Genomic DNA, 24,073 nt, shown 5'->3' on the forward strand with positions numbered 1-24,073 from the left:
CTCGTGGTTGCTGTGATGCTGAACACTTTGACACTGATCTGTCAAATGTGATAATGGTTACACATGGCAGTGTTTGGTGGAGCTTCCCTATTAAAATAAGCCTGGAAGCAGGAGGGACATGCACTTCTGAAATGGCTTGCCTCCGGAAACTATGAACAGTGCTCAGTTCTTTCGTTCATAGCGTCACTATGAGTCATCTACGACTCAAAAACACACATGATACAATCTGAGCCAGTTAGAATGCACCATTACCCTGGGTACAGGGATTGGTCCTTGGAGTGAGGACACGATTCATGCACAGCCAATCAGAAACTTTCTCAGGATATTTTCTTCTTAACTAAAATCAAAAGTTCTCTTCCTGCCTTTTAAGAGCTAAAAAGGTGATAATTAGATAAAGTTCCTCAGCAAAGTCTGAATGGAAAAAAGACTGATGTATACAGAAGCAAAATTGAAAGAGGAGGATAAAACAGGGTCCTGGCACCAATCTCATAGACATCTTCGATATAGATCTTCAACAATCACTTACACAACAGCAGTGCTGACATGGAACCAGACAATGTTTGGAGGAGCTGGCTGTACCATCAAATATAAGACCCCTTAAAGATAGCTAGTCACTGCTTTTCCTAGTCTCAGTCACGAAAAAACAATTTCCTACCCCTTATCCTTTTTTCTTCTTTCTCTCATACACCATGTGCTCTCCCAGTAATTTTTCTCGTGCTGTCATCTTTCAATATCCATGGAGTTCTGATGCCCCCTGCTGTTGGCTGCTGGCTCCTCTTTCTTTCTTGGTTTTCTTGGTTTTACCATGACCAATGCTTTTTCTCTCATTCTGCTTTCCTTTTATATTATCTATGTGTCTGATTCTGTTTCCTCACGGCTTACTTATGCTGCTTGGATCCTCTCTCCATATCTTTGTTTCAGTATCTCTCTCTTGATACCCGGTTTTTATTTCTTCTGCCCAACCTTTATCTCAGTCCCTTCACTAGTTCGTTGCTGTTGAACAACAGCTACTCACTGGCAGGATATTTTCTTTCACACAGCTACAACAAATGAGCCTCTCAACAAATTTAGCAAGGCAGTAGCCAACCTCTACTGAACACCCAGGGAGATCTCTCTTTGCACACAGATTCATTTAACAGAGGAAAAACTTTCATGTTATTCTAGAAAGTTGGATTCTTCTGCAGTCTTCACCACCAGCATGTTGGGTGACACTGGGCAAGTTATTTTTCCCTTGCTGAGCTTCCAGTTTTAACAATTCACATGTGGAAATGGTTAGTGTTAGACTGAGGGGTTGGACGGTGGGTAGGAAGGATTTGGGGACTCTGTGGCATCTGTAGATCTGAGGAGCTATGGTGCCAGGGTGCCCTGTGACATGGTAGTAGCTGTCACATCTGTGCCTCTGTAGCTCTCAGTATGAAGTACCTGCTCAGTGGGTCTTGCTGGTGGAATGATTCTTTTGTTAACAAATAGGACTAATATTACAAGAACCCCACTGGCCTGAGTTGGTTTTTCTGCCAAAGTGAGCTATCATTAGCATTTAAGACAAACACCCAAACAGTCCTACAAAAGTGTACTGCCATCCATCTGGGTTCACAGGAGGAGGATGCGCACTGTTAAATGGAGGCCACATGATTTACAGCAGTCCCAGGGACTTTCCATAGAGGATGCTGGTTTGCTGGGAGCAGAGGAGGGCACACACTGAGCACTGCTCTGTCAGCTTGTACGTATAGTTTATGTCATGGGCTCATCATTATGCTCACAATCACAGCCATCCTGTAAAGTATTATGTGACTGATAAACAAAAGAAGCGCCAAAGAGGTTAGTTAGGTTAAAGCAGATAGAAAGTAAATGGCAGAGCTGGGGTTTGACGGTCAGTGATCCAATCTCAAAAGTCTCAGGCACGTAAATCAAATGCACAGGCCTAGTCCTGAAAAGACTTAGGACTAGATTCCTCACTTCCCTGGACTCACGTTTGCTCACTGCCTTCTAGTCAGAACTGACTCAGCTGGCAAACCGCTGGATTTCTAAGACAGCAAGTCATACAGAAGGAGGTTGTCCACTCCTCTCCAGTAGACCTGAACCAGCAGAGAAGGAGTGGCCTTTGTGTTATCAGCACCAGATAACGCCATCAGAGCTCCTTCTCTGGGCTCAACTAGCTCCATATATGGGAAGATACAGGCTTCACTTGTGGTGTTCTGGAGTCTACCTGAGTTTATTAACATTCTGTCATCTTATCAATCATTCATTACTGTACTTGCCTGCCTGCCTCCCAATTTAATCCAAGTTATATTATGAAAATGCCCAAGTTACTGTAAATGCCATGGTAGTGCATTTCTCTGGGGGCAAATCATCGTTTTTGTCAACTTCTCATTTTCCCCCAATGCTTAAAAACATTGCTTTATATGCAATATGAGCTCAGTTTTGTTTTCATTTTTAAACAAGAGAAAGAATGGGGGAAGAGAACCAAGAATAGAGAAAAGATGATGAAAGAGGAAGTAAAGGAGTGTAATGAGAAATATTAAAATGCATCTTCTGTACATTACAGAGAACATTTCCTTATTGGTTGACCTGATGTATTTATGTGAGATCTACATGAAGGAGAACCAAAAACATTGCACGATAGAAAAATAGGAGAGGACAGAATATTAAATTACAAATAAATATGACACATCTTCCAAAGAATACAATCCAGGAGGAAAACAACCTTCATTTTTTCAGGGTTACACCTTTAAAAATATCTTTTGTAGGTGCACACTAATCCTGCAAAGATGCTTCTCTTAATCCTACGCCAGCTACATGGAAACCACACAGCATGTAACAGCCCCTGTTGATCCCCCGTCCCTGTCCCCACCATTATCGCAGTTCTCCCCACAGCCGAGCCTCCCCAGGGCAGATGATACCAATCGATAGCAAACGCCTCACGTTTAAATCCATCAATGAAAAGGCTGTTACAATAACAGCAGCTATTTTATGTGGCTACTGATTTCTTTTGAGCCTCCCGGAACCAAAGGTAGGAAATAATAACTGGTCATTTTTCATCAAGACAGACAATACAGGAGGACAATTGGAGCTGAGATGCTTCCTGTGAACTGTACCGCCCTTGTAAGCATTGCCTGGAGAAAGAGGTAAAAACTCTCTCTGAGGCTTATCTAAGATATGGTAGGTATGGACGATGCCCTGAGAGTCACTTAAAGGGGGTGGGATGGCGTGAAGGAGCCATTTCTATTAGGCATTAACGTTTCTATAGCCTATGGAAGATCAGTCAATTGTGAGAGATCGTCCAGCAATTTAAAATTAATTGCCACAGGCACTGTTTTCCATTGCTGCCCCTCTGAACTCTCTTCCTCAGAGATTTCTGTGCTTCTGCTGAAGAAAAACAGTGGTAAGAGTCCTCACTGACATGATGACAGGAGGCATCCTCATGTTCCCACATTCTTTGAGTCTTGTGCTGCTAGCTCAAAGGTCAGAAGTTCCAATCCACCAGCTGCTTCACTTATAATATTCTTCAGCGATGATTTGCAGACTGCTTTGGAAACCTGAAGGAGGGTCACTATGATTGTAAAGAAATTTAACAACAGTGAGGAAACGACTTTATCGAGCCTCAAAATGTTACTGTGTGACTGGTAGTAGGGTTACCATTAACCATAATTCCATTTCACAGGTGGGTAAACTGAAATGCATAGAAAAGAGAATTATTAAATGAGAAGAGTAAGCCTAGAACAATTTCTTTCCAATAATTCATTCAATTATCTTTTGTTTGCTCACTCCCTCTCTCTTAGAACATCTAGGAAAAGGCCTAGTGATACAGACTCAAATACTGATAAAGTCAAACCAAATGTCTGTGTTTGAAGAATATTTAATGAAGTGAGGAAACATTTATGGAATAAAGCTGAGTGAAACAAAAACTATGTGCCTAAGCATGTATTATAATACAAATTTTGGGGAAAAAAACCACACACCACTAACACACACACAAAATTTGACTTGAATCAGAAGTAATTTCTGAATGATGATATAATGTGTGACTTCAGACTCTTTTTTCATTTTCCTTATAATGTGCATATCAACAATTTAAAAAAAAATTAATTTGACTAGTATAAATGTATATGCAGGTGTGGGCATGCATACGTGCACACACATATCAAAACCAGATAAGTCTAAAAGAAAAACCCTGTGTTCTGCTTTTTATAATTCTTTGCTCCATAAAAGCAGGTAGTGGGGGAACTTGAAATTGGTGCTAGACCTGGATGTACCGAGACCATGATATAAAGCAAATATTCACCTCTCTAGACTGCACTTTCTCCATGTTAAAAAAAAAGCCATCTTTGTATTTCTTGCCAAGTTTACATGGGTAGTTTTTATAAACAAATGAGTAAACAAGAGTTTGTATCACAAGTCCACATGAACAGGCAGGCAGCAGTGGAGTGACAAGCAGGAGACTGTGCTCTAGAAGCCAATTTTCCTGGAATCTCTATCTTCAGGCTGTGGGCTGCAGCAGCCCTAGTGATTATCTCTTCACAATCAAATGGGTGCATATCTAGGGAGGCAGATGCAACTCTAGTGGAGGGGGTGGGAGCCTATAATTGCTGGATTTGCATGGGATGAGATTCCCCAGTGGCATAAAAACAGACTGCAGAGGAGACACAGCTCCAGCTCTTTCCCTAAGCAGAGGTTTGGGGAGATTGTGAGAAGAGCTGTTTTACTTGAGGTCTCTGAGTCCTGGCAGGGAAAGAAGGAAAAATTAAAACTTGGACTGAATGATTGATTAAATGTTATTTAAGGGAACCTTACTGAAAAACTGCTTTTATTAGGTCTAATGGAACAAGGAGTACATAAAATACAAAGCAAGGAGAGAGGAAAAAATAGCTTTTCCTCAGCCCTGGATGGCCAAGGAGGGAGCGCTGGTGGTGTAGTCGAGGAGTTGTGCTGTTGTCCCCAAAGCCTCACCTTTCTGGCGGCTTGCATCCATCCACCAGCTGCTCTAGGGGAGAAAGATGAGTAACCCCCTCACATGCAGTTTACGGTCTCAAGCTAAAACCTGATGAAGGGTCATTATGAGTCAGTTCTGACTCAATGCAATGAGAGTAGAGAGTGAGAATGAGATTTATGGCAGGAGTCTGTGCATAGTGCAAATGGATAAGGCTAGTCTCAGAACAGCCTGGTGATCTGGAAAACCCTGTGCACCACAACTCTACTTTGACACACAGGAGGTCGCCAGGGGTCAGAGCAAACCACACGCTGTTTGCTAATCATGTGTGTGTGTGTCTAGATTCCTGACTACACTGCTCGATTTTATTATCCTCACTAAACCTCGTATGGCTAACGCATGTCCTGGGGAGAAGCTGGTGTTCAATAAATGTTCGTTCTCTGAATAAAAGACTAGATGACTTGAGAAAGGAAAGAATAAATGGACGAAGTAGTCAAGTAGTGAGTGAATGAATGTGCCTCAACGAGTGAAGGCAAATGTCAGGCTGCTCTAAATGCTGCAGCTCTGTATGGCCAGACTTGCCCCAAATCACTGGAACAGAGCAGAGATGGCAAAACCAGATAAATCAGAAGAACATCAAAATAATGCCACATCCTGGAAACCAGGACTATTTTTAGCTTTCAGTTTCCCAAAAGTTGTATCTGATTTCTTGAAACTGACCTGTGTATTTTTAAAAAAATTCTAGCCATCTGCCAACTTTTTATCTAGTATATTCTTTGTGGTTCATAGAAAACTCCCAGTGCCCACCACTACCTGACAGTCCTTTCTAAATCAGATTGTCCACATGTGAAGCTTCCCAGCAGACCCTGAAGGCTGAGATATATTAACACTATTTAGAATCTACTACATCTTTTATGAAGAAGAACGTGGCATCAGGATTGGAAGAAGCCTCATCAATAATCGTTGGAATGCCGATGACAAAACTTACTTGCAGAAAGTGAGGAAGATTTGAAACATTTTCTGCAGATTGAACACTACAGCTTTCAGTACGGGTTGTATTTCAACATCAAGAAAACAAAAATTTTCATCACTGAACCAACTGGAAACACTGTGATTGAGAAAACAATGAAATTGTTGAATCTACAGACAAAACACTTGGCATCAGCAGTATCAGGAGATGTATTGCATTGGGAATCTGCGGTCAAAGACTTCTCCAAATTACTGACAAGCAATGAGGTTAATTTGAGAACTAAGGTGTGTCTAATTCACATCATGGTCTTTCTAATCACTTACTATGCATCTGAGAGCTGGGCAATCAATGAAAATTGTTGGTTTTATGTGCTTTCAAGTCGCTTACGACTCATAGCGACCCTATGTACAAGAGCCCTAAACGCCATTCTATCCTGTGCCTACCTCACCATCTCGAACACACTCACCCCAATCACAGAATCAATGCATCTCACCGAGGGTCTTCCTCTCCTGAGCCATTGTAACATACTCAAATTATATCAGACGAAGCTTCAGAATCCTTGACTCCAAGGAGCATTCCAGCTTCGCCCTCTCTAGGACAAAACTGTTAGTTCTCCTAGCAGTCCATGTATATTCAACACTCTTCTCCAGCACCACAGCTCAAAGGCATCAATTATCATCCCTATTCACTGCCCAACTCTTCAATGCATAGCACATATTGTGAAGACTATAGCCTGGATCAGGCACACCTTCGTCTCCAGCCTGATGTCAATGCTCTTCAGTGCTCTTGAGCAGTCCCTCAGAGTTGACTTTCCCAGTGCAATTCATCTCTCGATTTCCTGGCTGCTGTTACCAAGAATGTTGACTGTGGAACTAAGTAAATGAAAACTGTTAACTATCTCAATCTCCTCACCATTTATATCTTTGGTGTTGGAGGAGGGTACTGACTATCCTATGGGCTGCCAAAAGAACAATAGATATGTCTTAGAGAAGGTGTTGATAGGAGAGTCTTCTCCTCGGAGAAGTTATCATGCTTGCAAAAGTGGAGGGATGGCGAAGGAGAGGAAGACCCTGAACTAGGAGGTTTGACACAGTAACTTTAAAAATGGCCTTGAATGTGTCAGAGACTGTCACCTGTTGTTCACAGAGTTGCTATGACTTGTACTCAACACGATGGCACCTAACAACAACAAGGTCTACTACAGTATTGAAGATTCTTTTGCCAGAAATAAAGAAATAAAACTGGACTTGTTTTTATACACCATAAATATAGCATTTTATGGTCTCACACTAATACCAGTTACAAAGCAATACTTCCATTTTTAATGCTTTTTCTCATTTAATCTTTGCCACAGCCTTAGCTCAGCAGGTGTCATCAACATTGGGTTGTTTCCTCAACTGGAAATTCAGTAAGATGGCTTACTTTTCTTGTATCCTAGCCCCTCTAATATTTTCTGACTTTTCTCTCATTCACTGTCTTTGACTAGTACTCATACATATCTGATTCTTCTTTCCTCTGGACACAAAGAATGACCAACATCCTGCCTGGCATCTCAAAGTCAGGAAGGGTCTTGTGGCAAATTCTGCCCAATGAGCTCTGAGAAGAAGCAGGTGCATCATAGGAGTCAAGAAGCATTTATTTGTTGGTACAAGATCAGGCAATCAGGTCATCAAGCAGAGCTCTATTCCCTGTTAAAGCTTAATGTTGCACAAAAGGAGTTACAAAACCAAAGCAGCCATGAGATTAGTTACTGACTGCCCTTAAAAGAGGCATGAATTTACCATAATAAGCCTTTGCTATGTTAATACTAAAACTTTTCAAAGTTTTGTGTAGTGAAGCATAACTCAATCTCACTAAATGAAGAATGGTCCAATAAAGAACTGAAAAGCTACCTTTTGGAATCTCAGGGCCTCCTTAGTCAGTGTCTCTGTACTCTCAACTCCCCCAAGTTTTTCCAGTTCTCTATTTTGGAGATCCCCTGCTGAGTTCCTACAGATCATTAATCATGTCACTGTAATCATCTCTGAGAAAGCACTTAAAATTCAGTCCTGGATCAATACTCTTCCCTCCACCTTGCCAGGCTTCCCACCCCCCCCACCCCAGCATCACCCAGACAAACAAGCAGCCCACTCTCCCTCTTGCTGTGCTTGCCGACTCACTATCCACTTCATTCCAGATCCACTTAGATAGAAATCATTGAAACCACATGGTCCAAATACTTGTTGCAAATTTAAAAGAAGACCGGTGGTGCTCAAAGAAATTTTCCAGTGGTAAACTGAAGAATAGCAGGGACAGAATCTACCTAGTTTGGTGCTTGAAACTGTTGTATAAAAGGGAGCTGCTAAAATGTCATTCTGTTTCCCAAACTCTTTCAGGAACAGGGTATTTACTCTCTCATAGGCATCATACTGTGATTGGAAAATCTGTGGTTAGAGACCTCTCTAAAGTGCTGAAGAGCAATAATGTCAGCCTGGAGACTAAGGTGTACCTGATACATGCCATGGTCTTTGCAATCATTTGCTATGCATCAGAGAGCTGGACAATCACTAGGCATGATAGAAGGAGAATTGATGCCTTCAAGCTGTGGTGTTGGAGAAGAGTATTGAATATACCATGGACTGCTAAGAAAACGAACAGGCTGCTCTTGGAGGCAAGGATTCTGAAGCTTTGTCTGGCATACTTTCGACATGTTGCAAGGAGAGACCAGTCCTTGGAGAAGAACGTCATGCTTGGGAGGGTGGAGGGACACGCAGAAGAGGAAAACCCCCGATGAAATGGATTGATTCAGTGACTGGGGTAATTGTGTCAGAGACAGTGAGGATGGCACAGGATAGAGGAGGGTTTAGGGCTGTTGTCCATAGGGTCGCTATGAGTCGCAGGTGATTCAATGGCACATAACAACAACAACAACAGATTGTGGCTCTATTTAGATTTGCTTCCAAGTATATAATCTCATGTTTAGCGATTGTGATGGATATTGTTTTTCTTAGCTCATTTTCTGTATTCTCTTTGTCATATGCAATTGATTTTCAAATGTTGATCTTATATTCTGCCATTTTCCAAAATTGGTCAACTATGTCTTATAGTTTTCTCACTGACTCTTTAGGGATTTCTAAGTATACTATCATATCATCTGCATATAAAGCTGGTTTTACCTCCTCTTTGCCAATATGGATACCGCTTACTTCTTTTTCTTGTCTTATTGCTCTTTCTAAGACTTCCGATACAGTATTGAATAGGGGTGGCATCCTTGCCTAGTTCCCCTTCTCAAAGGGAATGCCTTTAATCTCTCTCCACTGAAAATTATTTTGGCTCTAAGTTTCAGTATTTTCCTTCTGTTCTTATTTTATTGGGTGTTTTAATCAGGAAAGGTGCAGGATTTTGTCAAAGGCTTTTTCTGCATCAATTGATAGAATTATGCGGATTTTGTTCTTTGCTCTGTTAATGTGATAAACTACATTGTTTATCTTATGTTGAATCATCTTGTATAACTTTTAGGAATCCCACTTGGTCATAGTGAATTATTTTTTTTATATACTGTTGAATTTTACTGGCCAGGATTTCACTGAGGATTTTTGCATCCATATTTATGAGAGATACTGTTTTCCTTTTTGGTGGTGTCTTTACTTAACTTTTTCTATCTTCTGAAAAATTGGTAACAGTTATTTGAACATTTGATAAAATTCACTAGTAAAACTATCTGCCCCAGGACCTTCTTTTATTACCTGTGAAATTTCTTCATTTGTGACGGGTCTTTTCAGGTGTTCTGCTTCAGCCTGTATCAGCTTGTGTAGATTGTGAGTTTCTAAGTTATTATGCATTTCCTCTAGATTTTTATATTTGTTTATGTTCTTGTTGTTGTTGTGTACCATCAAGGCACTTGTAACTCATCGCAACCCTACGTACAAGAGCTCTGAACCCTGCTGTATTCTGTACCATTTTTAGTGTTTTAACACACCTACATCCATTACCCCAGTCATTGAATCAATCCATCTCATTGAGGGTATTACTCTTTTGAGCTCTCCCTCAACCCTCCCAAGAATAATGTCCCTTTCCAAAGACTGGTCACTCCTTGAAACATGCCCAAAGTATGCCAGACAAAGCTTCAGAATTTTTGCCTTCGAGGAGCAGCCTGGTTTTACCCTCTCTAGGATGAATCTGTTCTCCCAGCAACCCATGGTATAGCTGATACTCTTCTCCAGCACCCCAGTTCAAATGCATCAATTCTCCTTCTATCATCCCTAGTCATTGTCCAGCTTTCTGATGCATAGCAAGTAACTGTGAAGACTATGGACTGGATCAGGCACACCTTGATCTCCTGCTCTTCTTGATTTCCTGGCTGCTAGTACCCAGAATATTGATTGTAAGGCCAAGCAAACTAAAGTTGTTGACAATCTCATCTCTTTACTGTCTAATTTTACATAATATTCCATTGTTAACCTTTTCATTTCAGTTGATTCTGTAGTGATTTTGTTCCTTTTGTCTGTTATTTGAATTATTTGTGTCTTTTCTTTCTTTTCCTTTGTTAATTTTTGCTAGTAATTCGTCAATGTATTGACCTTTGTGAAAAATCAACTCCGGGTCTTGTTGATAGTTGAAATTGTTTTTCTGGTTTCTATTTCATTTACTTCTGCTCTAATTTTTATAATTTCATTTCTTTTAGAGTTTGACAGTTTTCTTATAGTTTTTTTCTATTTGTCGGAGACGTTGTGTTAGAGAGTCAATTATCATTTCTTCCCTTTTGATGTGATTGCATATTGCTATAAATTGACCTATGATTACTTCTTTGGCTGTTTCTCCGAAGTTTTGGTAAGTTGTGTGTTCATTGTCATTTGTTCGAAGAAATTTTTTTTTATCTCATTTTTTTCTTTCTTCTATTACCTCTTCATGTCCAAGCAGGGTGTTGTAAGATTCCAAATGTATGGTTTTTCCACCTTTATCCTCTTGTAATTTATTTCTAATTTTATAGCTTTGTGGTCTGATAAAATGGTTTGTATTATTTCTGCTGTTTTGTTTTTGATTGTTTTTCTCTTTAAATTTATTGATGCTTGCTTTGTGATCTAAAATATGATCTATTCTGGAAAATGTTCTATGCACATTGGAGAATGTATATTCAGCTTTTGGTGGGTAGGGTACATTAGTCTGTACATATCTATGAGATCAAGTTGGTTAATTATGCAGTTTAATTCTTCAACATCTTTGTTAAGATTCTTTCTGGTAATTTCTTAAGAGTGATGTATTGAAGTCTGCTATTACTATTGTGGTGTATATTTCTTTTCTCAGTTCTTTTAACATTTGCTTTGTATATTTTGCAGCTCTAGCATTTGGTGCATAGATGTTTATTATGGTTATGTTCTTTTGTTCTATTGACACTTTTAGCAGTACATAATGACCTTCCTTGTCCTTTGTGATGGTTTTTATGCTGAAATCTATTTTATCAGAGATTAAAATTACTACTCCTAAAAAAGAAAAAAAAATACTACTCCTTTTTTTCTGGTTGCCATTTTCCTGGTATATTTTTTCCCATCCTTTCATTTTCTAATCTTTCTTTAACTTCACTTTTTAAGTGTGCCTCTTGTAAACAGCATATTGGGGGGTTTGGGGGTTTTATCCAAAAACTACTTTTTTTCCTTTCACTAGTGCATTTAAGCCATTCACATTCAGGATAATTGTTGAGAGGCAAGGTTTTGTTACTATCATTTTGTTGAGTTCTTTTTGGTGGTGGTGTTGATTACTTTAGTCCATCCTGCATTTCTGTGGCATCTTTATAAGAAGGATTTACCTCAATATTTCTTGCAATGGCAGTCTTGTTTTCACAAACTTCCTTAATTTCTGCTTTTCTGAGAATATCTTGATCTCGCTGTCATATTTGATGGACAGTTTTCTTCAATTCAATTCAATTCAAATCCTGGTTGAAAGTTGTGTTTTTTGAATGTTTGATATATGCCATTTCACTGTCTTCTTGTTCGCATGTTTTCTGCTGAGAAATCAGCACTTAAAGCTTATTTGCTCTCCCTTATAGGTTACTCTCCATTTTCCCCTAGCTGCTTTCAGAATTTTCTTCTTATCTTTGGTTCTGGAAAATTTGACTATGTTATGCTTTGGTGTTTTCTTTGAGGCTTTATTCTATATGAGATTCACTTAGCTTCTGCTATATATATTCCCTCATTCTTCATTATGCCAGGAAAGTTTTCTCCTAGTAACTCTTCCACAACTCTCAGTGCCTTTTTTTGCTTTGTCCTGTTTTGGGATTCCAATTATGTGCATGGTGTTCCACATTATTCTTGTGTTTGGTTTTTTGTGTTTTTTTTCTCCTTTTCTTTCCTATTCCTTTGTGCTTCTGCTTTTTGTTCTAGCAGAACAGTGCTGATTATTCTAGCTTCTATTTTGCTAGTTCTGAGTTTCATCCCTTCAGCTCTGTTGATATATCCCTCCAACATGTTGACAGCATTTGGGACACTGGATATTCTGAATTGCAGTTTCTTGTTTTTCCAGAGTTTCTAATGATTTGTTTGTTTTATCTCCATTGTTATAAGTTCCTCTTGGCTTTTGCTTGTAGAATTCCGTAATTTTTCAAGTTTGTCTTTCACCCATTCAAAATATTCAATCATTTTTCTTCTGAATTCTGTGTCACAATGTCCCACCAGGCTATCTGGCCTTAGGAAATCACTTCCTTTTTGTGTTTTGATCACTTTTTTGGGGGTGGGGGTGGTGATATCTTGTTTTGGTTTTGTGTAGGATATGAAGTAGCCTACTTCTTCTGAGTCATTGTTGTGGTAAAATTTTTCCTGCCTGGGCCCTCATGGGACCTTAGTCTGATGATCTTGGCTCAAGAACTCACAGCTCCAGAGGAAGGAGGGGAAGCTTACCATGCCTGAATTTCTCTCTGATCCCTGGACTCAATGGGAGACTTCCTTCAGTTGGAGAGGTCAATACACTAGTAGAGAAGGGGAGAACAACTCACCCTGCCTATTGTTTTCTTTCTGTGGTCCTGTGGCAAAATTATCTGGGACTGGGGATCCAGCTGCTTCTCTTCCTTTCTCTCTGGTCCTGCAACTAGGTTCTGTGAGGTGGATGGCTTGCTTTGGAGGAATTTTGTTTTGTTCTGTTTTCCTGGTTGCAGCCTTCTCTCCTGAAGTCTGTTGTTCTCTTTGTTCTGTAGATTGGTGCACCAGATTCCCCAACTCTCTTCACCAGTCTGAGAATTCAGGAGGAAGGATTTTGTCTCATACCTTCTACTCTAGGACTCTTTTCCCGCAGCTACTGATTGTTGGAGTCTTCTAGTTAATGTGCATGGCTGGCAAAGGAGGAGGGTGTTTGAGGCAAAAACAATGTCTTGGCAGAATCCTGAATGTTGTGATACTCCTCCCTTGACCCAAGGGCTACAGGCCTGAAGACCTGCAGTTTCGCAGGTCCAAAAAGTCCTTCCCAGCTCTCCTGGCTCTGTGCAGGGCTGAGGGTTGCAGAGGGCTCACAGGGAGTCCAATGACGATTTTCACCTGTGAATGTGGTCAGTGGATCAGGGTCCCTCCAGGCTGACAGGCTGCTGAAACTCTATGGGTCAGAAAAGTTCCTCTTCACCTCTTTGGGCTTTATGCAGAGCTGAGGGTTCCAGAGGGGCATCAGGGAAGATTTGATATTTTAGAAACGGTAATAATCAAATCAAGGGGTTTTTTAACTCTCAAATCTAAACTTTGAGTTGGGATAACTTGAGACATGGGCTCATTTGGGATCATCTACAGAGGTGCCCTCCTTGTGAATAGGTTGGGTTACTCATAGTAGGGTAGCTGAATTTCTTTTCTTAGCCTCAGAAGTTATGCAATACCCTTTATGCCATATTTTGTTGTGTACAAGAATGCCTCAAGGCAGAAAAAGATTAAAAAAGAAAAATTAGATGCTAGTTCCTAATGGGGAAATCAAAAGTTCATTTTACAAAAGAACTTATAAATTGAGTTGTAATCCTGCCATATTGTGCCACAAACACTTATAGAGTAAGTTATATATCTATGCAAAGTATAATCAGTGGTATAAGTCCAAGCTAATATGGCTTTGTCAGATTTTGTTATGAGATTTAATGTGATGGATTGAGGAGCTATCTTTATTTCACTGAAAAGATACATTTGGGATAGGCTCTGAAGGTAGAATGAAATTTGTTTGTTGAGGAAAAGGTGTTGTGATCATGGCAAATAGTAAAGAAAGTTACAAGGTAGATTTTATGCAGTTCCTTTGAGCTCTGGTGGCCTAGTGGTAAAGAGTTGCATTTCCAACCAAAGGCATACAATTTGAATCCACTAGAAGCTCAGGGGAGAAAGATTGGCAATCTCCTCACACACAATATAAAGCATTTGAAAATCCACTGAAGGGTCAGCTCTAAGTTGGTTCTGATCTGATAACATATAACAACAACAAGATCACTGAAAAAAAAATCAATTATTATCCTCCCCCAACAGTGACCAGAAGCACTGGGTTTGCATAGTTTTTGTAGTTACAATTGGAATTGTTTGCTCAGATAACATAGTCCCCTGATAGCTGCTATACATTACATAGGCAATTAAGCAGGTTAGTCATAGGCAGACAGAGAAGACAAAGACCGAATAGAAGAAAGTGTGGAGGGGAGGAAAAGGAGGAATCTAGAGCTCAATTTGGGAGATTAAAGATGTGTTGAACTTCTCCATTAGGATGCAAGGTAAGATGCATTCCAAGTAGGACCCTTGTGTTCTGAAGAAGGGTTGGTTGTTTGGGCCACAGCTTAGCAAAATTATCTCAGAAATCAATTAGTATAAACATGTTAGTTGTTTTAGATTGTTGATCCATGGTTTATTCAGGGAAAGTTTCAGGTAGAAGTCAGGCACAATTATAATTTGCAGAAAAAGAAAGAGAAAAAGAGAGTTTTATGAAGATTTAATAAACACTATACTATAAAAATTTCTGGTACTCTCTGTTACCAATTCTATACCCTAAGCTCTCAGCACTAGAGACATCTATATCAAAACCCATATACTAGATATGTACTTCATTATCTGCTTGTTGACAATTACCCTCATGAATCACCTGGTTCTGATTCCCATGCTGAATAATGATTGCATATGGTGGCCATTAAATGGTTGTTAAATAAAATCAGTTCCTCTGGAGGAGAAAGCAGGACTGATGAGCTTACTGTTGAATTTCCGGTCTTAACAGTGAAAGGGTACACCTCACACAATAACAGTGCCAGTGAGCTAAGGTTGATTCCTTTGCTACCCACATCCCGTTTCCAAATGCTGTGTGGGGAGTTTGGATTCAGACAGATCTGGGATGAAGTCCAGCTCCTCTAGTCAGCATCCATGTGACTCTGGCACATCACTTAGCTTTTCTAAGCTTTAATTTTCTTATTTAGAGAAAAATATCTTCATCAGAAAAGTTGTTGTTCAACTAAAATCTTGATGGTACATTACAGATGATGATTAAACAAGGGGCTCAGGTTATTTGTTTGAACCCCAGCTTTCTGTGGGGGAGAGGAAGAAGAACGGAAAGAATAAGACAATGAAAGAGAACAGGGGGAAAGGACTGGTTGAAAGGGGAAGAAATCAGATATAAGAAAAAAGAGAAACAGAAAAGTAAGGAAAAGAAGTTAGAGCAGAAGAAAGAAAAGAGGGAGTAAGAAAGTGAGGCAAGGATTCTGAAGCTCTGTCTGACATGCTTTGGGTATGTTGCAAGGAGGGATCAGTCCCTGGAGAAGGACATCATGCTTGGAAGTGTGGAGGGACGGAGAAAGAGAGGGAGACCCTCAATGAGATGGATTGACGCAGTGACTGTTAATGGGAGTAGGCATGTCTGAGACAATAATGTTGGCTCAGCATAGGGCAGGGTTCAGAGCTGTTGGATATAGGGCTGCTATGAGTTGCAAGCAATTCGATGGCATATAACAACAGCAGCAGCAATAACAAAAAAAGTGAGGGACAGGGGAAAAGGAAAGTGGAAATAGAGAAAACAGGGAGCCAAGAAGTATGAAGAAAGAGTAAAGCTAAAAAGCACATGAGGGAATGGAAGAAAAAATCTAAGTAGTTTAATAAAAAGAGGAAATGAGGAGGCTGCTGTGTGGAAAGAAAAAGAATAAGAAAGAGAATGGGGAAATGAGAAAATGAAGACAAGAAAGAGAGGGGAGAAGCCATTTGAAAGAATAGAGAGGTACCTAGAAGAAGGAGCCCAGGTTACCCAAGGTGACTTCTGGAGTCACCCACTGGTTCCAGGATCAGGAGTAGACCCTTTGTGTGAGAACGTTCATCCCCTTTCTGGCATTTTTAACTTGAGCAGCCCTGACACTGGGGAGCGTCAGGAAGCCAGAAGAGAGAGCCTCTGGTCCCAGAGAGGCCAGTGATCACCACACTAAACTAATCCTTCATTTCATGCTCACCAGCCCCTCTGATTGGCCTGACAATTAGTATAGCCTTGGCTGGGCTGCCTTTCCATGTTTATGGTATGACACAGGCTCCAGCAGATGTCATTAGCCCTGATTTTATGGGATTTATTCAGCCTATTATAGGCTGCTTCAGACTTCTGCTTCAGTAATGAGTTCTTCTCTTCTAGGGACTCAGGGTTTTGTTGCTGGCATCCCTTCTCCTTGCTTCCACAGTGACTCCACTCCTCACCTCACTTTTCAATATTTCCGATTTTAATTGTTGACCTCAAGAACCATTTAGGATGGGAAACAAGGGGCTGTAACTATAACTTAGATCTTGCAAACAGTTGGATTCTCCCAGAGCCACCTACTATTTCTTTCACATTTAAGTCTAGAAAGAAATAGTGAGAAAACACAGCATAGAGAAACTGTGGCATATTTTCTAAGGAAACAGGATGGAGTTCTCAGAACTGGTACTAAGAACTCAAACCTGAAAAATATATTTGTATACCTTTAGTCTCATTAACATAACCTAGAATATCAGAGAATTTAGAGGCAGATTAAAATCTCAGGGTTTGTTTTCCAGATCAGAGAATACAAGTTCAAGGGGGAAAAAGATCTCACATTAAGTGATCGAGCTTAAGATCTCACATTGAGTGACAGATCTAGCACCTGAACCAAGGACTCTTCTTTCCTCCAATCTTCAATTCATTGAAGCACAAAATAAATAAAAATAAAAACCAAACCAAAACAATAAGCATTCCCTTCAAGCTGATTCCAAATGACAGTGACCCAATGACACAGATTAGGCCCACTGTCCCAGTCTCTGTTGGGATTTTTGTTTGTTTGTTTGCTTTAATTAAAGTCAATTTCCATAACTTTCTCTCTTGGTGAAACGAATAGATTCAAACCAGTGAACTTCTGATTAGCAGCTGAGTGTCTAACCACTGTGCCATCAGTGCTTCTCATTTGAGCAAATATTTGAAACTAAACCAAAGGGCAATTATTGAAACCTTCCAAGGTTTTTGCTGTCAACTCAGTCCCTACCTCCTTTTCTGGTACCTTCTGTGCCTACAGATAGATCTACATTATGGGCCTTAATCTTAAGTTTCCAACCATATATTTAAAGTGACTAGATCCTTCTTGAGGACAGAGACTAGGTTATACAAACATGTAACCCTGTCAATGGCACAAAGCCTGACATAAACTAAATGCTGGACAAATGTTGGATGAAGGAATGAATGAATAATCAAAAGCATAACAAGCTTTAGTCATTTACTTGCAAACCTGTAGCCAGAGAACACTACTAATTCAGGAGGCTACCCCCTGCCAAACTGTCTCCTGGAACGTGGTCAGAATCATTTTGTGGACATATGCAGCCTCTTCCCTCTTTTTCTCCTGATCCTTAACTGTCTTGTGATAGCTTGGGAGCTGATAGCATTATTCAGAAATTTACTGGAATTCCTTTGAACTTTGAAGGAAAAACTCACTCAATCCTCAGGGGACTGACATGGCCATTTTTAAGGTTTCAAAAGTGTTTTTGCCTATTTCAGTGAATCATTGAGGGTTTTTCTAAACAAACTGAACAAAATAGAGCTTTTTAAGTGGGAAAGTAAATCCTAGGACAAATAAGGAACTGGAAGGATGCAGAAGGATGATTAATTCACTTGTTAGCCTAGTTTGAATTCTTTCAGGGTGGCCTTATCTCAAGGGACTAAGCAGAGGGTAGAGGGGCAGAGAGGGTGGTTTCTACAGGGAATAAAGATCCCACTCCTCAGGCACAAACCCAGGGTGGGCTACAAGTGCATAAGACACAAATAGGTAGCCATTTCCACCAGGTAGGTTATAAATTCAACCTTTATTACCTTTTATTATGTTGTTTCAACAGACTCTTAAAGACAGCACAATGGTCGGTTGATAGCTGCACTAAATCTCTTTCATTTCTCCTCATATTATTTCCGCCTCCCTGGATTTTTTCCCTTTTGCTCTCTCTCTCTTCATGAGTCAAATTTTATAGGTCTTCTCTAGGGAATAGCACTGGAATGGAAACATTGTTTATGAATGGGAAACATAACCCAATAACCCCCAAACCCCAAAACTAAAGACAGCAAGCAATGAGTGTATATGTATAATGTGTGTGTGTGTGTAAATATATTTATGAAAGGCAGAGGAGCAGCATAAATCTAATTATGGCAAAGTGAAAGGTGGGGCCAGAAGCAATGAATTTAGAGTTATTTACTGCTAAGGCATGAAAGGCTGAAATGCAATGAAAATAAACTAAGGATCACAATTTTTTAAAAGCCAAGCCGAAGACCAATATTTTGTTAATAATTGAAAAGAGAGACCAAGAATACTATCAAGTCTGGCAGGAAGGCAAAAAACACAAAGTAAGACAGACAAAGAATAAATTAGAGAAAGTAGATATATTGTAGGATCTCTTTTCTTTCGGATCTCAAAGTAAGATTGAGAAACATTTTTCATTGCATTTGATGAAACATATAATGAACAGGGAAATCTTCATTCAATTTTCTTTTCCATCTTCAATCAATTACTAGGGAGTTCTGGTGGCTTAGTGGTAAGGAATTGTGCTATTGATACATAGGTACATAGTTCAAACCCACCAGCTCCTCTGTGAGAGAAGGATGGGCAATCTTCCTTGTAATTTACTTCCTCTAAAAACTGGCTGGAGCGTCAGCTCGATGAACACCAATAGAATACTAATGCTTCTCAGAAAATCCGTGGACTAGGTTCCCATCTTCAACCACGTCTCATACATGAAACACTCTGACTCTTAGACACTGAAAGCTTATTTTTATTCAAAGACATCTTAACTTTCCTCCATTTATCCCAAATGAGTCAATGGATACCCCCATCATCGCTGGATTTCCTGTCATTCTTTCTCTGAGCTTCTTCCTCTCTTTTAGCATTGTTTCCCAGACATTTTTCTTTTGCATTTTTATCTTTTCATGTTTGCACCATTCCTCCTTTCAATCTGATCATCAGCTCCTTGAGAATTGATATTCTATGTATACCCTGCATCAGGCTGCTTGGTTCACAGCCTGGCTTGACCATTTGCTTGCTAACTGTGTGACCTTGCTTAAGTTATCATTTCCTAGACTTCCTGCTTCTTCGTCTGTTAATTAAGAGAAATCCTGGCATCTACATGAATGTGTAGATAGTTACAAGGATTAAATGAGATAAGAGATGAAAAGTGCTGTCCTGCTGTAAGCAGTCTACGTTTTGTACAGGCCAGGAGACAATAATCAAATAACTCTCCAAACTTTTGTTTATCAATCAGAAAAAAAGGAAAAGAACAGCCAATTTATTGGAATTTTATCAGGCAGTATAACACAGTAGTAAAAACTAGGACTCTGGATGTAGACTTACTGATTTCCACTTAACACTACACAACTTTGGACAAGTTATCTCTCTTTGCTGCTATTTCCTAATTTGTTAAATGCTAGTGATACTTGCTCTGCAAAATTCTTGCTTCTTGCCTCCTAAGTGGGAGACATGGATTCATCTCTCACCCAAGTTAGCTCAGCCAACACACTTTTGTTAGTAGGGACTTATGTGTTGTTGTCATGCTGAAAGATTTCAGTGAGCCTCCAAACTGAGACAGAATTAGAAAGAACTACTTAAAAAAATCATCCAATGAAAACTCAACATTCTCATTCTATTGTGTATAAGGTCACCGTGCATGAAGGACTACTTGAAAGCAGCTAACAACTAAATCTAGGGTTCTCTGGTGGCCTACTGGTAAGAAACTGTGCTGCAATCCTAAAGACACATGGTTCAAATCTACCAGCTGCTCTGCAGGAGCAGGACGGCAATCTCCCATGTGATTGATAGCCCCTAAATCCCATGTATTTTATTGCCTCTGAAAACAGGCTGGCAGGACAGCTATGAGGTGGTTCTGACTCAATAATATGCAATAACTCTCTTTAGCACTCTTGTGGAGACTAAATGTGTTCATTTCATAAGCAAACAGAATGCTTAACCCAGTCCCTCACATTTGTTATTGTTACTGCTGTGTACTGTTGAGGCAAAACTGACCCTTGGCTGATCCTCCAACAAGTTTGCAAAGACAGTAAACTGTACGGGAAGAAACTGCTCATCTTTCTTCTGCTGAGCAACTGGTGAATTACAGAAGGTTTCTTAGACTTGAGCTATTGCTGCGATTTAAATAAAAGAATAAACATGAAAAACCAGGTACAAAATTCCCATCGCTCCACTGCCTCCCCATCAATTTCAACTCACAGGGACTCTATAGGACATAGTAGAACTGCCTCATATGGCTTCCAAAGCTACATGGAAGCAGACTGACACCATCCTCCCAAGAGACAGCTAATGGGTTTGAATTGCTAGTCTTCAGTTAGCAGGTGAGCACTTACCCCTTTAGGATTCCTTCCAGCACACAACTCACAGAAATGGCAAGTCCTAGTCAGGAGATGAAGTCCTTCTGCCCCTAAGACTAAATTCTATCCACTCAGATAAAGCATTATATATTATAGTCAAGGTTTCATTTATACACAGTCTCATCATTATCAAGTATTTGCTTTGCTTTACTATCCTTCATTGCTTCAATATTTTGTTCAGGTAGTGCATCCTATCATAACCATGCCCAGAACTAGTCTACTCACTAGACTGGAAAGTTTTCTTGCTTCTAATGAGGAAACCAATCCTTCAAGCCTTGTTAGAATTGCCAAGCAGGGTTTCCTGCTGGGCAGCTTCATTTACTTGGCATCTCCCACTGAGAGGTGCGAGTACCATTCACAGAATGGTGAACAGAGGAGACAGACAACTGAGTGAGAAATGCCAACTTAAATGCTGAAATTTATCATTGCCTTGCAAAGGATAGGAATAGACTGTTTTCTAACAAAATGAATTTGCAGAGTTAGGTAAACTCACTGGATTTATAGACCCTGAAAATGTCAGAGCTAAACAAGGAAATCCTGGTGATCATCTAATCCTACAGTGCCAAAGCCTTGAACTGATTGATGACTGCTTTGAACAATGAAGAGAGCGTGAATCTAAGGCTACTTCATAGATTAGTGGAAAAACTTCAGTTAGTAATGGACTAAGACTCCGAAAGTATTGGACCAACTTTCCATGCTAATTCTTTTCCTGATTTAATCTAACTTCCTAATTGTACAGAAGGGAAAACTCAGAGCCACCATAAGCCTGCTGACTTTTTAAAAATCCTGCACTGGGAATGTTTAGAAGGGTTTAAATTGTGTTCATTTTTAAATGTCATTTTAATACATGCAGATTTACTGAGATATGAAGAACTGAATATAAATAGAAATGACTTGTGTATTCTTGGCAAGCGAATGGATGCTGCTCAAAGCATTTTTTTATGAACTCTAGAATAATAGTTTATTTCATGAATAGCTTAAACCATATTTTCCCCACCCCATTGCTTTTCCCCCAAAATTTTTACTGTCTAGAAAAACTATCAAAGATAGGCTGACATCTGTTAAAATCTCTACTGATTCTAAAACAGTAAAGTATACAAATAACTTGAACTTTACCTGGAATGCAGAACACATAAGGCAAGCAAAGTGCGTATGAGAGTTGAGAGTGGTCTTCCACTCTCAAAAAGGGTTGGAAGTTAAAAAGAAAAAAAAATTACTTTTAGGTGAAAGGTGGATTAATGAACTTTTGGTTGTGTTTTTGCTGTACCCATAATGCTAAAATTAATGTTAACACTTTGGATTTTTTTTTCTAAGTGCTCTCTCATAAGTATTATATTTGGTCAGAACAATAGTTTTGTGAGAAGGCATGGGAAGTATTTTTATTCCCATTTAAAAGGAAATAAAATTTCAAAGAGAAATAGCTAGAAATTCTAATAAATCTTATTTTGCTGTCATATAAAGAAAAAATAAGAAATTGAACAAATTAATGTCATGAATCCAATTCAAACATCTAGATTGCTATTTCTCTTTCATCAAGCCTAGTGTTCCTAGACAATAAACTAACATAAGCCAAGTTTTAACATGTTGACTATTTGACAAAATGCATAAGATTTTAGAAGAACCAAATGAAGAAAGTTTACTTTGGTTTTCATAAAGAAATAGAAGTCTCTATGTTTGGTTCTCACAAAGAGATTTTGAAAAAAAGCGAGAGAGAAATGTGTAGAAAGGAGAGCTACTAAGAGAAGTTTTAAGTAAGGTTTTAAAAAACACCAAAAAATGAACTAGAAAAAGAATTCCAATCCACACACACTTCATAAAGTTAAAAGAGTACATGAAAATGATTGTGACTCCTCAAGTGTTTTATTTCAAAAGCTGTCATGTTGATGCTGTGTTTCTATTGTGACCATCGACCTTGACAAATATATCATGAAATTTTTGGAGAAGGATAAACCTGTACTTGGCTAGGATATGCTGTTTGCCATTTTGAAGATGCATGACCACAAATCTATCATTTCATTCCCAGGTTGGTTTGGAAATCATTCCGCTATACAGAGAACACCTGGCATATGGCGTGTGTTCCGTGTACTAGTCCTTCTCACTATTTACCACCAGAAGCACCTATCTGCTTCAAGAGAAAAGAAAATATTTGATTTTCCCTAAGTAGAACTAACTCTGAAAATGAGAGTATCAGTGCTGAAATTGAACTTTGTGTGTATGCGTGACATATCATAGGACATTTCATCAATTCCTAACCCTGTTCAGCTCCAGATTTAGGGCAGATCTACAGGAAAGAATGGAAGTGACTCTGAGTTAAATTGACTTGATACTGCTCAGAGATCATTATGTGTTGTGTCACCATTAGAAAAAGGGGTGAAGTTCCCTTCAAAGCTGCTGTAGTTTCCAGCTTGTTCTAGCAGAAATCATTCTTTGATTTTTATTTAATTCTAATGAGTACATCACAAATAGCACATAATCTAATATGTATAGGATAGAATAACACACATTAAAATAGAAACTATCTCATACAATAAAAGTTAACTGATATGGACAAAAGTAAGGATGGTTTCCTTCAGTAGATATCAGAATTTCAGTATTTCATAAAGAAAAAATAGTATATACTTTTACCCTTCTCTCTTCTCTCTCTCTCTCTCTCTATATATATATATATAATATATTTATATTTACACACACACATTGTTGTTATGTGCCATTGAGTCCCTTGCTACTCACAGCGACCCTATGTACAACAGCTCTGAACATCTTGCCAAACTCATTGTCTCTGACACACTTACCCCATTACTCCAGTCACTGAGTAAATCCATCTTATCGAGAGTCTTCCTCTCTTGTGCTGTCCCTCCACCCTCCCAAGCATGACATCCTACTCTAAAGACTGGTCCCTCCTTGCCACATGTCCAAAGTATATCATACAAAGCTTCAGAATCCTTGCCTCCAAGGAGCAGCCTGGATTCACCCTTTCTAGGTCAAACCTGTTTGTTCTCCTAACACCGTATGGTATATTCCATACTCTTACATGGATGCACTTAGGGAGTTCATAGATGGTGCAAAAGTTATAGGCTTACTGATCTGATAGGGACCGGTAGGATCCTAGTGACTATATCCCTTAGTTGTTCTTTGAGCCTGCCACTGAGCTTACCCTAGCACAACATTCCTCCAAACAGTTAATAGATCCATAAGGTGAACAATAACACTTAGAAATAACACAGACCAATTACCCACACAGGATCAAAAGAAAAGTATTTGTCCAAGAATAAAACTCAGAAGGTAGGAAAGGAGAAGATGTAGAGAGTGCCTTTGGGATTGCTGTGCAACTCCTTACCATACATACAAAAAATCAAAATGTTATATATTTATTTTAATTT

This window comes from Elephantulus edwardii, unplaced genomic scaffold (assembly GCF_000299155.1).
Source record: "Elephantulus edwardii isolate Elephantulus edwardi_28Jun2011 unplaced genomic scaffold, EleEdw1.0 scaffold00092, whole genome shotgun sequence".
Lineage (NCBI taxonomy): Eukaryota > Metazoa > Chordata > Mammalia > Macroscelidea > Macroscelididae > Elephantulus > Elephantulus edwardii.